Source organism: Cryptomeria japonica, chromosome 6 (genome assembly GCF_030272615.1).
Source record: "Cryptomeria japonica chromosome 6, Sugi_1.0, whole genome shotgun sequence".
Lineage (NCBI taxonomy): Eukaryota > Viridiplantae > Streptophyta > Pinopsida > Cupressales > Cupressaceae > Cryptomeria > Cryptomeria japonica.
Window position 1 is genome coordinate 192,797,433 of NC_081410.1, and position 18,551 is coordinate 192,815,983.

General features: G+C 29.8%; 1 pseudogene; it reads left to right on the forward strand.

Moving 5' to 3' along the window:
- The first annotated feature begins 6,346 nt into the window (after window positions 1-6,346).
- LOC131052406 (disease resistance protein RPV1-like) lies at window positions 6,347-12,516 on the forward strand (annotated as a pseudogene).
- The last annotated feature ends 6,035 nt before the right edge of the window (window positions 12,517-18,551 follow it).

The window sequence follows — 18,551 nt, forward strand, 5'->3', positions numbered from 1 at the left end:
ATGGCTCCCCCCTCCTGCTAACTAAGGCCAAAATGTTCTACTCTACCCTTACTAACTCTGTGGATATTCTTTCCCACCTTAACAACACCTAGAGCCTCTCCTAGGACCCAAAAAAATGGTATGCTAGCCTCTCGAGATTCTGGTTTAACCCGACTGAGCCAAAAAAGAAATTTTTTGCTTGGAGACTCCTATTGCATAAAATGCCACTTAAAGATAACAACGATGACCCCCTACTATGTAAACTATGCCGTGTCCCTGAATCTGTGTCTCATATTTTATTTGAATGTGATTTTGCCAAAGAAGTCTGAAATCTGTTTGGTATCTTTGTTAATAACAACTATTTTTCTATTGAAGAGATGGTACTTGGTTATGCTAGAGGTGGCAAGAAATATGCTAATCTTTTTTGTTCTTCTCTCTCCTTGGAAATTCTTTGGATAATTTTGAAATATAGGAATGATGATGTGTTTAATGGAAAGGGTAGAAACCTCACTGAGTCTCTTAGGAGACTCAACTACTACCTTGTTGCTATGTAGGTCACGGTGGTCCTACAATTGGATGAAGACAAATTTGATAGATGGTTGAAGAATGGAACAAATCTGGTATTCATTTGAGAGCTCTCACATGGATTCACCTGGGATTGTATGGGAAGCAACAAGACACACTTTGAGCAGGGGCTGATGAGATTTATGCAGGAGATGGAGGCAAGGCAATAGAGAGAGGACTTTATTGAGTTGGAGTTGGAAGGACTACCTTCCCACCCCTTCCAAGATTAGTTTGCTGAAGGAAATGTGTTGGTCTGGTGTGAGGGGGAGCTAGGTTGGACTGCATGGCTCCCCCCCATGGGCATCAACAAGGATCTTGGCTCCTCCTTTTTGTTTAGCTAGTTGTATAATCTATGTTTCATTTTTCTATGGCTCTCATTTTTGTGTAATTTTTTAATTCAGCTCCATCCTATGTATATGGTCTTATATTATGTCTCGCGATCCCGCCTGACATGGTTCTATCTACACTCTATATTTTTACTCTTTAGCTGGTTGTGATTTCTCCAGCCAAGACCCTCAAATTTTTGTAACTAATGATTTTTTGATGCTTAATACAAAAAAAAATGTAAGAAAATCCAAAATATTCGCTCATTTTCTCTCAAAATTAATTTTTTATGAAAATACATAAAATTCAAATATGCTCCAAAAACATCTTATTTTTTCACTAAGCACCTCTAATAATATTTTTGACATGCAAGAAAAAATTGATACCAAAATGCAAAGCCATTTGTGAGATCTGATCAAAATAATGAAAACCCCTAATTTTTAAAGATCCGATTTCTTAGGAAATATTTTACATCAAAACTAAAATCACAAAGAACAGATCCTATGTATAATTTTGAGAGATTTCCAAAAATGTAAGAAAATCCGACAAATTCTCTCATTTTCTCTCAAAATTAATTTTCATGGAAAATACAAATGTGCTCCAAAAATTCTGAATTTTGGATTGAGATCTCTTGATACTGTCTTCAACCTGCCAACAAAATTTGGTGCAAAAATCCTAAGCCATTTGTGAGATCAAATCAAATCTCTACAAGATCTTGATTTTGTGTCCAAAACCCTAGCTGCACAAGGTTATTCTCCAAATTGTTTTACAAAACCACAATATAGAGTTAAAAAACTCTGCAAAAAAAAACATAGATCTAACAAAAATCTATGTCCCACTGGGCGTGCCAAAATTTTTATGGTAAAAATGGAAACAACAATATTGAAAGACTAAATGAATTCAACCACAAAACCTTAGCCTAACAACAACAAAGATCTACCATAACATATGAAGATTACCTAAGACAAATGTAAATCAAATGAAATCACAAAGATTATACCATCACATGTCCAATAGGGTTTGGATCTCCATTCTTCCTATCTCCATTGATCTTGCTTGATATATTTGCTCTCATATTTTATGTGTGCACAAGAGCTCAACAAAGAACATAAATGTGGTTGTAAGTAGGCTCGATCGCATATGAAAATTTGAAATCGTATTTGAAAAGAATAATTAGCTGATTAGGGTTGATAATGAAGGAAGCATCTCCTTATATAGAAGACACTATAAGAAATGAAGGGATAAGATTGAGAGGTGTAAAAGATAAATAGTCGGCTAGGATTAGAGGGTAGGTAGAGAAAATAAGAAAATAATGAGAGGGTAGGTAGTGTAGGAACTAAGAGATGAATGACATGTGTCATGGGTGGAAAAGGCTAATGAATTAATTAAATAAATAAAGATTTATTTAATTAATTGGAGAAATGAGATCAATTAAATAAATAAAAGTATTTATTTAATTTAGGAAAAGGATAATTTAAATAAATAAAAGTATTTATTTAAATGAGAAAAGACTTAGAAGAGGATTAATGAATTAATTAAATAAATAAAGATTTATTCAATTAATAGAAGAAGTAGGCTTAAAATAATTAAATAAATAAAGATATTTATCTAATTAGACATGACAATTTTAGGTATGTACACCAACTATGTCCAAGGAGTTGTGTTCTATTGGTTAAAGCATTGAGTTCTCATTGTGGAGATCAAAGTTCAAATCCCAAAGGGACATCTACTATGGAATTCAAAGTTGTGATTCTAGTGTGGTTGCTCGAAATGAGCTAGTATAGGTTGATTCTAGTGTGGTTGCTTGAAATAAGCTAGTGTTAGTGGCATGGTTGTGGTGGCTCGATATGAGCATATTTGTATCTGATCTCGAATATAAAAACATATTATACCAACTATCTATTTAATTAATTATTATAAACTGTATTAATCTTTTATTTTAATTTAACGAATGTTATTAAACTATATAAATCAATTTAATAAAATAATTAATAATTAACCAAACTACACAAAGTAATCCACCATAAAAATAATCCAAGAAAGCATTACACACTAACTACAACTCATGCCAAGACTCTAAACCGACAAGGGTAATCAATCTCAAATCTAGAGTGTAGTATGGGATTTAATTTCATCTTTGATCAAATTTACATTTGGATAAGACACACACAGATCTGTGAATTCAGGTGGAGACAATTTGGTACTTGCAATTCTTGCCTTCACAAAGCCACGATAAAACATATACGATATATAATACAAGCAACTGATAGAGAATTGCAATGGCACATCCTGCTCACAATGAGTGATGTGTTATCGTCCCTATCACGAAGACAATAGAAGACACTCTTAAACAATCAAGAAATATCATACTAAATCTCATATCGTGAAATAGGGTTAGCTAATCATAAAATATCCTCAACTCGTCATAAAAGAATATAAACAACACATAGAAAGAGATACATATCAATGATCAAATGAGCACCTATCATCATAATAACCCATATACCAATCCATAATTGCATCATCCACATGAAATAATAGTATCAAATGCATAATAATATGTCCAAAATCCATAATAAAGCATCCAAATCCTACGTAAAATCCATAAACATCCACCAAAAGTATCTCAAAGTATTCTAAGCTATAGCAATATAGTCTATCGATGTACCAAAAGAAAGATAAATCAAAGAAGGACACTACATGTCTCAGTGGAGATGTTGTCCATGAAATGGTGCTCTCTAGTGAAATGTTTCAACTTATGGAGATCATATAGTAGTTGATGATACTTTTATTGGCATATAGTGGTCAATATAGAATATAGATTCTTAATGTTATAATTATAGTTACATCAATGATTTGATTCTTTGGAACATGTTTAGTGTTTATTATGGTGGTTTTTTTATGGTATCATTACATATCCCAGTCTATTTCTCTACCACTCTTCTAGTTTCTCAATAAAGTGAGTGAGCGCATGTATATACATGTCATCACCTTCTATTACTTTTGATACTGGAATATATACTTTTTAGTACTTTTTAGTACTTGTCGTTAGGCTAGTACTATTGCAATCGATTGAGCCCTATTTTCATTATCTTGTGACTATTCAATTGCTTTTCTACCAATCATATTTATGAATTTTTTCATTCAATTATGTTTTTAAATTTTTAAATAGTTAAGATGCAAGATTTTTAAGTTTTCCAATTACAGAAATTGTTTTTCTTGAATGTAATTGGCTCAAATGATTGAATCTTATTACCAGATTGTGGGATCCACATTCTAAATGAATTTTTTTTGGCAAATTTTCAGGTCGTTAAAGAATGTTTAGTATGCTTTAATTTTCTTTTCAAATTATTTAAATTTTAATCTTAATCTTTAAATCTTTAAAAGATTTAGTTATCCTCATAAAATTTGATAATATAAATATATATCTTTGATAAATATATTAATATATATTTTCAATATAGTATATAATTAAATTAAATATTAGATAAAAGATGAATAAATATTTAATATTACATATATTATAAATATATTTAATTATATATATACAATAATATAATTAAAATAATTAAATTAAAATTAAATCCATTTTTATAATAAAAGAAATCAAAATCAAACATGTTAATTATATATAATAAATGAATAATAAAATTATATATAACATTATATTAGTAAGGTTAAATATATAAATTATTAAAATATAAGAAAATTTATGATTAAGGTTTGAGATTAAGGTGTGAATAAATAATTTAATATTATGCATATTATTGATCAATATTATTAACATGTTTAATTATAATATAAATTATATTTATAACAGAGATGAAATATAATATTACATATCCTTATCATATAATATTAAATTTATATAATGCAATAATATAGTGTAAAATATTGTATAAATATTAATATATTATTATAAATAATTTATTAACAATATTATTACCCAAAATATAATAATAATAAAACTATTATTAATAATTATATTCAGTTTTTTATTAAATAACTATTAATTGAAATCATGATTATTATTAATTTTATAGTTATAATTTAAATAAATGATTATAAATTAATTTATAATTATTAATTATATTATAACTTTAATCTTAATTCTTATTTATTATTATAATTCTATTATTAATAACTATATTAATATTTTCATTAAATAATTATTAATCAAAATAAAAATTACTATTAATTTTATAGTTATAATTTAAATAAATGATTATAATTTAATTTATATTTCTTAATTATATTATAACTTTTATCTTGATTCTTATTTATTATTATAATTCTATTAATTTATTAGAATTTTCATTAAATAATTATTAATTGAAATAAAAATTATTATTAATTTTATAGTTATAATTTAAATAAATGATTATAATTTAATTTATATTTCTTAATTATATTATAACTTTAATCTTGATTCTTATTTATTATTATAATTCTATTAATTTATTAAAATTTTCATTAAATAATTATTAATCGAAATAAAAATTATTATTAATTTTATAGTTATAATTTAAATAAATGATTATAATTTAATTTATATTTCTTAATTATATTATAACTTTAATCTTGATTCTTATTTATTATTATAATTCTATTAATTTATTAAAATTTTCATTAAATAATTATTAATCGAAATAAAAATTATTATTAATTTTATAGTTATAATTTAAATAAATGATTATAATTTAATTTATATTTCTTAATTATATTATAACTTTAATCTTAATTCTTATTTATTATTGTAATTCTAAAATAATTATAATAATGATGGATTAAAATTAGGTTTATTATAAGAGTCCATGTTAGAATAAGGGTTAAGGTTAGGGTTAAAAAAAGTTTAAATTATTTCTAACTTAAGATTGCATGTAGGCTTCGAGTTAGATTCAAAACTAGGTTAAAATTAAAAAAATAGGATTATAGTTGTATTTAATAGGATTATGGTTGTATTTAATGTTAGATTTAGAGTTAGAATTAGGTTAAAAATTTGGGTTAGGGTACAAATTATGTTAAAGTTAGAATTAAGGTTATTATTAAGGTTTGAATTAGTTATACATATTATTGTAATTTAATAATTATGTTATAATTATGTGCACTCTCTATTATACTATTGCAAGAATATATTATGTCAAATTATTATCCAACCTACATTGTGGTTGTCATGATGTTGTCATGCAGTTTATCATTCAAAACTTGAAGAGGAAGAAAAAATCATTGCCAACAAGAAAAGTGATCAACAAAACATCTTGCTTCACATCTTATGAAAACTACAAATTAAAGAGGGATGAATCAATGTCCTCTTATGTGCCCTTTTAGTGTGTGGAACATTAACTTCGTAATTAGTTACATGATGTTGTCACAAGAGTATGTTGTAAATGTGAAAGGATAAAGGAAAATATGATTAGCATGAATTTTGACAAATAAACTCATGAATGAGAATTAAGTCATGTGAAATTATTAAATTGAATTTTAATACATTTAAAGAAAAAACAAAAGTTTATACATTGATTCTTTACATTTTTACTCTAATTAACCTACCTTGGAAGACTATAAAATAATTTATACTTTTCCATGGACCACGTACTTTTCCTTCAGAACTGGGACCCTTACAAAATGGTAAAATATGAAGAGGACAAAAGAACGAAGAAGAAGAGGTTAAAAGCGTCTGAGGTGTTTGAATGAGCAAGGAGGATTCTCTTAACATCTCATAGGGAATCACGTAACATCTCGTTTCCCATTTCGTAGTTTGCGCTTGTCACAATCATGGCCGACCATAGAGGAAGTTAGAATCATTTTCAATCTCGCAATAATTTTAGAAACGACATCTGCAATAATTAAGACTGTGACGTGTCATTATTTATGTCTTCCACTTTCAAGTTGTTCAACGCTTCTGGTTGAATTTGTCACCACTTACCTTTTTTTTAATGCTATTTACATTTTAATAATAATAAGCTCACTGACCATAATTATTAATAATAGGAAGACAAATTTCTAAATAAAATAAAATAGTTAAACAAAAGATTCCTTCTTTCGTAGAACCCCATACTTTCCCTTAGAAAATATGTAGAAGACAAAAAGATTGACGAAGCAGGGAGCAGGTGAGATGTCCGAGGAGGGAAGGTCAGTTTCGCCCTCTCACAACCTACCTTCTCCACTCCTTCCGCCCTACACAACTGCTCAGACTCCGTCAAATGGATACACGCAATCTACGCTTCTCCTCTTTTATAAGCTTTGCGCTTAACCTCCTCACTTGCTCAACAAGTGTATTTTTCATTCATCTTTTTCTCTCTCTGTCGTAAGTTCAATCCGATATCATGGCATCTACTTCTGCTTCTACTTCTAGCTCACACCTTCAACAACTAGCCCCTTCTACTTCTACTTCTACTTCAACGCCTGCCTTTCTCAGATCATACGAACCTCCCACAGCTAAACTTGCCCTACAAAGTAATAAGAGGTATCATGTGTTTCTGAGTTTCAGGGGACCAGATGTCAGAAATACTCTGGTCAAGGATCTCTACGAAGCTCTCTCCACAGCAGGACTGAACGTCTTCTTAGACAGCGAGAAGCTGGAAAAGGGAGAAATCATTGGGGAGACCCTGGAAAGAGCAATAGGGAGCAGTATCATACGCATTCCTATATTTTCCAAGGGCTATGCAGACAGTGCTTGGTGTCTCAAGGAGGCCGCTACAATGTTGAGCACCCCTGACTTGATAATCCCTCTGTTTTATGATGTAGATCCAACTCATGTTAGATATCCTCTAAATGAGTCCAGTCCCTACAAGCAAGCATTTACCAAATATTACGGCCATCCAGATCGACACCCAAGAGAAGAGGTAGAGGGGTGGAAGGATGCTCTTGACGAGATCTGTTCTCGTTCAGGCTGGTCAAGGGATCTAACTCAAGGGTGAGTAACGAACATGCCTTACTCTCTGTTTGCTTTTCGATATTTTAAAAAAGCTATTTCATTTCATGAATACCTAATTAATGACATAATTATGTTCAAATATGACCTATATTTTTCTATATATGAATATTTAAATTTATTTACATATTTTAAAAAACAATTAATTAAAAATTAAAAATTTATTTCTTCAAAGAACGATTATATATATATATATATATATAATTTTGAAAGGTAATCATTAATTTGAAATTGTTATGTATTAAAATGTAATATTCTATCTATTAAAACAAACACGATAGTTGAGTAAATAGTAAAATAAATGGTACTCGTGTCTTATTTTATCTATGTATGTATGTATGTATGTACGCATGTAAAGGATGGATTTGTTAAAATAGATGATTGTTATATTTTTTAAATAATTTAATTTTATAGAACTTGTTAAACTAAAATATATAGAAAAGGAAATTTTGTGAGAGGCTGGTAATGAGACAATTAAATATTATACTTTTATTAATTTGAAAAATATTTTTTATTTAAATGATATTTAATTAACTAATCAAAATCAAATAACATATAAAATAATAATTTATAAATAAGATAAAATATATTAAAGTTATTATATTATATTATTTATTTATTAGTCTTATAAAAAAATTAAAAAATTCTTGAAATAAAAGTTCAATAGATAACATATTAACACAAAAATAATAATTGAGTAAATAGTAAAACAAAACAAATTTGTATTTATAATATTACAATCAATTTCATATCTAATATAATTTTTTAACTCTATCTTCTTTATTGAGAAGAATGAATTCATTATAAATTAAGAATCAAATATACTTTCTCCTTCCTTCGAAATGATTCATTCAAAAAAGAATCAATTCATTATAAATTAAGAATCGAATATGCTTTTTCCTTCCCTTTGAAATGATTTTCCTTCGAGTTTGCTTGTTGAAATAATGTAGCCAAGCCACCTATTATAAAAAATTTAAAAGAAATCTATGCTCCATTAGCAGGGCAATAACTTAGCTTAAATCAATTTGTATAGAGTAAACTGGGCGAGAGGCCATAGGATGGAAATAAATTTAAAAAGGGAAAAAGAAACTATCGATGGATTTAATCACTGCTTCCAGCATGTCCTTGCCAAGATGTGCATGTAATCAAGCTCTGTTGCAAATTCTGAGATGTGAAATCCCTGCGAAATTGCTTCCTGCAAAATAACTCAATCGAAGATGCCAAAGATCAATACAAAATGGAATGTTAGGGACTCAATGATATACTACTGCCCTTAATAAACTTAGAAACTTGCCTCTTCCAAGGGAAACATCATACTTTGATTTGGAGTTACTTCATAAATAAAATAAAAATGAATGTAAATGGATTTTTTTTAAATCGGATAAAGTGATTGGAATTTTTTTGTTTGAGAAATTAATTGGAATTCAGTGTGAGAAATATACTTAAGTCTTATAAATATTTTTTATTTAAACAAATAAATTCCATTCATATAAACAATATTTCAAATATATATGTAGAAATGTTTTGAAAAATTGCATCGAATGCAGCTCCAAAGCATGGCTGGTAAAGACAGTAGTGAATGACCTGATGAAGACATTCGACAGAGTGCCGCTACAAGTTGCCAAGCATCCAGTGGGATTGGACGGCGTCAAGAATCTTCTCATTCACAAATTAAATCTGAACTCGGTGGATGAGGTGGTTAAATTTGGAATATGGGGTATTGGTGGTATTGTCAAAACCACAGTTGCCAAGGCCCTATACAATCAACTTTATACAGAATTTGAAGCTGCTTCCTTTGTAGCTAATGTGCGCGCCAGTGCTGCAGACGCCAGAGACCTTACAAATTTGCAGAAGCAGATTCTTGAAGAGTTAATCAATTATGCTGGAACAGTATACAATGTTGACGAGGGCATATCTCTGTTCAAAGATCGCTTGAAAGGAAAACGTGTGCTGCTAATTTTGGATGACGTGGATGCCATTGGACAATTGAATGCTCTTGTTGGGGATTGGCTGGGCCCTGGCAGTAGAGTTATCATAACCACAAGAGACAAACACATTCGCAATGCTGTTCAAGTGCCATCTGAATGCATCCACGAAATGATTGGGTTGGAGATAAATGAAAGCCTTCAGTTATTTTGTTGGCACGCTTTTCTCAAAGCATCCCCGATTCCCAAGTACAAAGATCTATCCAAACAAATAGTGGAGGCTTGTAAGGGGCATCCTCTTTCATTAGAAGTAATTGGATCCTTCTTGTATGATAAGCAAGATAACGAAGGTTGCTGGAGGGAAGCTTTGCAAAATATTACAAACGACCCAGAAATCCACAAAACACTCTATATCAGTTATAGTGCTCTTAATGATGATGAAAAGGAAATATTTATCGACATAGCTTGCTTCTTCATTGGAGAACAAAAAAGCTTCCCCATTATCTTCTGGAAATCCTTGTACACCAAAGTAGAGAGTGCTGTATCTAATCTTTCAATGAAGTTGCTAATAAAGATTAATGATAAAGGTGCATTTGATATGCATGACCATTTGCGAGATTTAGGGCGAAGCATTGCAGAAGAAGAAAAACAAGGTACCAGACTATGGAAGGCTTCCCATTTAAGCACTCTATCCAACAATAACAATGTCTCTCGCCTACGGCTCAAAGGAAGCAATCTACAGAGGCATGAAATGTTGTACAGATCGGGTATTCGCTACCTTCATCTGCAGGATATGCGCATTAAAGACACGCGAGACATGTTTTTTCCAAATTTGATATGGTTAAGGATAGAAAATTGCACCTTTGCAATAAATAAGATCCTTACAAAAATAAGGAATTCGTATAGAGCACTAAGGAAGAAAGATGACTCCAGCTCTGTGGGCAACATTAAGCAATTGAAGATTATGCAACTAACAGAAAGCAACATCAGGTCTATGTCCCCGCTATTTTCACTTCCTGGTGTACAGCAACTTCAGCACTTGGAGTTGACACATTGTGAAACTTCAAAGAAGCTCCATGATAGCATTGGCAGCCTGTCTCAGCTGCAGCACTTACACTTGAGAGAGTGTTGGAGATTAAATGAGCTCCCTGATGGCATTGGCAACCTGTCTCAGCTGCAGCACTTAGACTTGATTGAGTGTTCGAGATTAAATGAGCTCCCTGATAGCATTGGCAACCTGTCTCAGCTGCAGCACTTAGACTTGACTCGGTGTTTGAATTTAGATGAGCTCCCTGATAGCATTGGCAACCTGTCACAGCTGCAGCACTTAGACTTGACTCGGTGTTGGAGTTTAAATGAGCTCCCTGATAGCATTGGCAACCTGTCTCAGCTGCAGCACTTAGACTTGACTTACTGTTCGAGTTTAAATGAGCTCCCTGATAGCATTGGCAACCTGTCTCAGCTGCAGCACTTAGACTTGACTCACTGTTGGAGATTAAATGAGCTCCCTGATAGCATTGGCAACCTGTCTCAGCTGCAGCACTTAGACTTGACTCACTGTTGGAGATTAAATGAGCTCCCTGATGGCATTGGCAACCTGTCTCAGCTGCAGCACTTAGACTTGATTGAGTGTTCGAGATTCAATGAGCTCCCTGATAGCATTGGCAACCTGTCTCAGCTGCAGCACTTAGACTTGACTCGGTGTTCGAATTTAAATGAGCTCCCTGATAGCATTGGCAACCTGTCATAGCTGCAGCACTTAGACTTGACTCGGTGTTGGAGTTTAAATGAGCTCCCTGATGGCATTGGCAACCTGTCTCAGCTGCAGCACTTAGACTTGTTTCACTGTTCGAGTTTGAATGAGCTCCCTGATAGCATTGGCAACCTGTCTCAGCTGCAGCACTTAGACTTGACTCAGTGTTCGAGTTTAAATGAGCTCCTTGATAGCATTGGCAACCTGTCTCAGCTGCAGCACTTAGACTTGACTCAGTGTTCGAGTTTAAATGAGCTCCCTGATAGCATTGGCCACCTGTCTCAGCTGCAGCACTTAGACTTGACTCAGTGTTCGAGTTTAAATGAGCTCCCTGATAGCATTGGCAACCTGTCTCAGCTGCAGCACTTAAACTTGACTGAGTATAGGTGTTTAAATGAGCTCCCTGATAGTATTGGCAACCTGTCTCAGCTGCAGCACTTAGACTTGACTCACTGTTCGAGTTTAAATGAGCTCCTTGATAGCATTGGCAACCTGTCTCAGCTGCAGCACTTAGACTTGACTCACTGTTCGAGTTTAAATGAGCTCCCTGATAGCATTGGCAACCTGTCTCAGCTGCAGCACTTAGACTTGACTCACTGTTCGAGTTTAAATGAGCTCCCTGATAGCATTGGCAACCTGTCTCAGCTGCAGCACTTAGACTTGACTCACTGTTCGAGTTTAAATGAGCTCCCTGATAGCATTGGCAACCTGTCTCAGCTGCAGCACTTAGACTTGAGAGGATGTGATGTTTTGCTCGCTGATAGCATTAGCAACCTCTCAGCTACATGTAATGTTAAGAGGTTCTAATGAGAAAATCAGACATTCTTAATCATTTTATTTAAATAATAAATATTTTTCCATAAAATTAAATGTTAAGGTAATATTAAAAAGGATTTCTTGAAAGACTCAAATTTCTTGTTCCTCCTATTGCATCGGACGGGGAAATGCACTCCAAGAAGAATCTGCACCTTATGCCTCCGTGTTAATTTTGATTTTTTTCTCGAGATTTTAGGTTATTGGAATTCAATATTTTTTTTTCTCTCTTTGTAGAGATGCAAAACAATGCGTTCTTTGCAAGAATTACAATTCGCTGCACAATATGATTTATGACACTTTTTAATATGACTTTTTAAGTTTGAAGTATAAAATATTATATCAATTTTAAATTTTATATAAAGAAATATTGTATACAATAAAATTTAAATTTCAAATTCATATTAATAACATTTATGTTATAAAATACTTATTTAGGAAAATTGTGTTTTAAATTAATTTTTTGATTTTTTAATTTTTTAAATTAAAGTAAAATTTCATTTGACTTACTAATAAAATTTATGCCATTTTTAATATGATTTTTAAAGTTTAGAAACTAGGAAATTATATTGATTATAAGTTTTTAAAAAATACTTAAAAGAATATATATGAATGTACATATTATTATCTTATTTTAAAAATTAAAATTGTATGTATGTAGAGAAAAGTTTTTTAAATTTACTAAAATTAAATTAAAATTTTAGTTGATTTAACCTTTTCTAAATGAGTATCAACTATATTGTTTCAAAGTATTAATATCTTATTGAACTTTTATTTATATCATATTTTTTTTATTTTTTTAATTGTCTTTGATAATTTTCTTAAGTCATCAACATCTAAGAGTTTGACCTACATTTGTACATGATACTTCTACAAAAAATTGATAAATCTCACAATTATGAAAGTATCCAAGATAGATAGACAATGAGTGTCCATATATTAGAAATTTTTAAACATTACTAAACTTTCTACTTATTAATGAGTCATTTTTAGACATTTGGTAGGACATATTTGAATTTCTAATTAATTATCATTGTTCTATTCATAAATTTCATTATATATTAGCCATAATCTAAAACAAGTACCACATAGTACTTGCCCTTTTAATATTGTAATAAAAATATTAAATGTATTAAGTATATATGAAATAGAAATTGTTAATGTAATTGCAATTTTGAATTATATGCATTGTAGGTTAAAATTATATATGTATTGTAATTTGATTTTTATTTTTATTTTGATAAATAAGGTTGTACTATAAATAATAAGATACATTGTAATAGTATTTAAATATATTTCATTTATATTATTAAATTACATGAATATAACCCTAACCTAACTAAAACTATAAATATCACAAACAAGATTGAATTAGGGTAACCGAATTCATTTATGTTTGTGTATGGAATTAATCTCTACATATAAGAGGTGCAATAAAAATTGAATACATGAAAGTCTAAAAATGAGTAATTGTGATTTGAATTTAGAAATGTGTGTACTCAAAGAGAGTTAAGGCTAATAGAATGAGACATACCTAACACAAGATTGCATCATTTGTTGATATTTAAGTGTAGTAATTTATTTTTCAAAATAGACACAAGTCATTGTTTCTCTCATGCATACACATGAGCATTAATAAAGATAACCAATCACAAAGGGAACCAAATCACATACATGACCAAGAGACATTGAACATTGATGCAAACAAAAAGAAAATATGAGAAACTAAAACACAAGAAACCCTAATATATTTTCATGGAGATATGAACATTTAAAAAAGAAGAAGAAAATATAATAGTAGAAGCTATGACATTAAAAAAAATGTAAGTTATGTATATTTAAGAAAATTGCAGAAATTGAACAACAATGTATTTGTGCCTAAACCTAATTCAAAAATGTATTTGTGTCTGCAACCAAGAGATAATGAGAAAAGAAACTTGATTATTCAATTTAAAAATGTTTAAATTGAAGCGTTCAAGAATTTGTTAAGAACATAATAATAGTTTAATAATAATAATAATAACTTAATAAATAAATAGTTTAACAATCTAATTTAATATATTTAATTTAATAATATTATAGTTTGGATATGGGTAGAATTATCACACCAAAAGGATCACAATAAAATAATTATTAAAAATAATATTCAATTTGAGTTACATTAGTCAAAATCAGTTTCAAAATTTTAAAAACCTCTTATTTAAATTGGTTAGGCTTACATTAAATCTTTAATTAATTACATTCTATTGTAATTTAAAGATTAATTTAAATTATATATTATATATGTTATATTATGTTACTAATATTATTATATTATATAATATTTAATAGATATTATAAAAATATTATTAATTTAAAAAATAACTATATCTATTTTTTTAATTATTCATTCAATACATAAAATAAAAAGATTTTTTACCACTTTTACATGTAAATGAAATGGTATATTTTTATTAAATGTTTTTAAAAGCAAATAATTCAAGCTATTAATTTGAAAAGGAAATTTATGATATGAAATATTGCAATCTAAAAAGTTGCCTAAAACTTGCATTGTGGGTTGTCAAATCCAGCAATAAGATGTCATTTTTTTAAATTTTTGAGACAATTTGATTTGAGAAAATATATATATATATATATATATATATATATAATTTAGAAACTTAAAAATCATGCATCTTAACTTTTAAATTTTTATAAAAAAAAATATCAACAGAAAAAAATCCTCAATTCATAGAAAAATGATTGCAATAGTACTAGCCTAGTGGCAAGTACTAATAATAATTAGCATATATTGTTGTAAATTACATATTGTTAGTCTAGATTTATTTGAAATTTTAAATATATAATTTTATTTTTCCTTTTTGCAATAGATTTTTATTTTATGGTCTCAACAACACTAGGTTTATATGAATAATGTCCACTATAATTAAATGAGAATTCTAAGCCTTCCTATCCATCATTACTAGATCAAATTCAAAAATGTATTTCAAAAGGATGATCTATGTTCCAAAATTGTCACAATCTCATCTATTTACTTACTTTAATAATGTAATAAATTGAATTAAATAATTAAGTTAGTTATCTCATGACTATCCAATTATGGATAAATATGATAGAATTAGTAATGCAAACCAAAGATGAATTAATTATGATATTATTATGTCATATCGTGTATGTGCTTCAGCTATGGTCTAATCTATTGGCATGCAATTCATTGTAGGAATGAGTCCAAGGTGGGATCATGGTTGAGTAGAAGTAATCTAGCCATTTGGTAAAGAATGGACCTGTGATGGATACCTATTGAGCACACCATGAAGCTTCATGTAGAAATTGCATTTGAATGTCATAAAGGATGTTTTTTCAATGATTCGATGATGCCTATATATAATTGTTATCACATTATTTCAATTAATTTGAAAGTGAAAAATAAATTTGCATGCCTTGTTTGTGTCCATGAATTCACACAGGTGTCCTTCCTTGGATATCAAGTATATGTTGAATTTTTTTAGATATAAAATTTGTTATCTTTGATTACGATGATGTGTGCATATTTCATATATTCTCATGCTTGAAAAATGGATACTCAGTATCAATTAATAATATTCCTTCTTTTATATGCTATATATAAATAAACTTGTAATGTATATTTACCAATATTAAATATATTTACCAAACCTTTTTTTTAAATGCCTCATAAACTTTTTAATGTGATCGATGATGCTGGCATGACACGCCCTTCGGCTCCATGTGAAATGCTTTTGACCTAGATCATGAACCGATGAGGCCACAAATGAGGGACCTCATCCCCACACTTCACTTGTTCAAACCTGTGAGCACAATGGCCCAACAAAGACACAATGCCTACGAGCACAGTGTCCTGATAGGGGTTTGAAGCTTGGTGGTTGATTCACCAACGAAGTGTTTTAATCGCGACACTACATGTCCAAAGACTATATATTCACCAAACCTCAATTTAGCTTCAGAGGTTGATTTATTTTGAAATGAAATATCACTTTATGATATAAATAATATGCATTCAAATCAAAATGTTGTATTACCCATTTGCACCAAAATTTTATGGGTTTATGTGTATTAAATATGGTGTATCATTTTAGCCCACCTTCATATATTATTGTTGTTACTTATTAGTTGTTGTATAAGCATTTTGGAAGCAAATCAATGATTTTGAACTATATAAACAAAGATGCATGACACATATATTGTTATGACTGGTTAAAGGCAACAAAAAAAGGTGTACAAAATCATATATTTAATCGTGACAATAAACCCATATTTATAAACCTTTGTATGTAACTAAGAGGTTTGATAAAGTACAGAGTCTATATTGACTTTATAAGCTTATATCTTATCTTAAAACCAAATTGAGGACAAGGTAATTAAAATAGTAAGTCTTCTACCCTTGCAAGTTGCAATAATGTTCACACAGTCATGAGTACATGAGGGGTGATATTATTTGTGTGTATTATAACTAGTTAAGAGCTATGTTATCTTATGTTATGAGACTTATTTAAACATCTTATATTATCATAAAGACATGTAAACATGTGGCAATGCCAAAATCCATAAAATGCAAGAACAAATTACAAGTTCCTTGTCAATAATATGAATGCAATGATTAATTAAATTATTGACTAAAGAAAGCATTTCAATTTGAGTCTAAACCTACATGAAAGTTAGATGAATATTTAGTCTTTGAGTTAACTAAATTTTAATTGTAGGATGATTGTAGTAATCTAAGTTGAGTAGAGATGTCTAAACATATGAGTGTACTTATTTCTTTTGAAGTGTCATTTTTATGAAACTTTGACCAAAGTGATGTAACAGTCTCTACTTGCATCTAGTCAATTCATAGTGTTCTGAAATACATGGTCTAGTCAGAATGGCCATACAGAGTTAGAGGTTTATCTATAATTGTATGGTCAATTGGGATATGCAGGGCACAACACCAAGACTCAAACTCATTTGATGGTTCCTTTGTCTATACCCTCATGAAGGGTAGGGCTACTTCCAATTGAAGGTTGTACTAGGTAATTTTGATCTATGATTGGAGGAAAATCACTTGAATGATGTTCTCCCTCCTACAGATGACTCACCTAGACTTGTGATTCAAAACAAGATTCCAAACACAATAATTTTTTTTAACTCTTTCTCATGTATTTGTAGACTCATCTTTTTAATGAAAGTATGTAAGTACTTGAAAGAAAAAGAATAATGTTTATTTTCTTGATGTAAAATTGTAAGTTTTTTCAATGCATCAAATCCAAATGCAATTGTATAGAGGACATTTGATGAAACAAATAATTTAAAGAAGAAAAATTTGTTTGTCAATTTTTAACTCATGTTTTTACTTTCTAGTAGAAAAATCAATTACTTTAATCAAATTAATAGAGTCGCGTATGTTACACAAAACCAAGAGGCTACCTTATGAAGATTCCCATACAAGAAGGCACTCATCACATCCATCTAAAATACTAGCCATCCCTAAGATGAAATAAATGAGAGTATAAAATGAATGAAATCCATCTTGGAAACAAGAGAAAAAATATTAGAATAGTTATCTCTCTCAATTAGTGAAAACTCCCTAGAAAGAAGACATGCCTAGAACTTGTCAACAAAACAATTTGCTGCATATTGGTACAATAGGCCCATTTACATTGAACCAACTTTATTCTCTTAGGAAGAAGAACAAGATATTAAGTATGATTCCTCATCAAACATGAACACTCCTTAGCAATAGAACTATCTCACTCAATAATACTTGAAGCATCTAAAAAAAATTATGAATTGGCTAAAATGGCAATGACTCAAAAGATTAAATCTTGAAGTATGTAAATAAGTGTAGGGAGTATCTATGGAATCAACCAAAAAGAGTTCCAACCTCCTCAAGAGTGATATAAGCCCACTGTGGAAAATTTTATGGATCTAGAGAATGTGATCAAGACCATCATCTATATCACCTTAAAGAAGCAATATGTCCTCAAGCGATGAAGAAGGTTGAATATGTGGTGATGAAGAAGTAGGGTAGGGGATATCCATTTTGTGAAGGACTCATCAAAATCAAGATCATAATTAAAGTAGACATCTTTTGTGTCAACATTAAATAACTTATATGCCTTCACATCCACACAATAGCTAACAAAAATAAAAGGTTGACTCTTCTTCTCTATTTCTTTATGTCATCCATCTAGAATGAACGTCCAAAACTCCCTACAAAATGTTTTGAAGAAGGAAACATAAA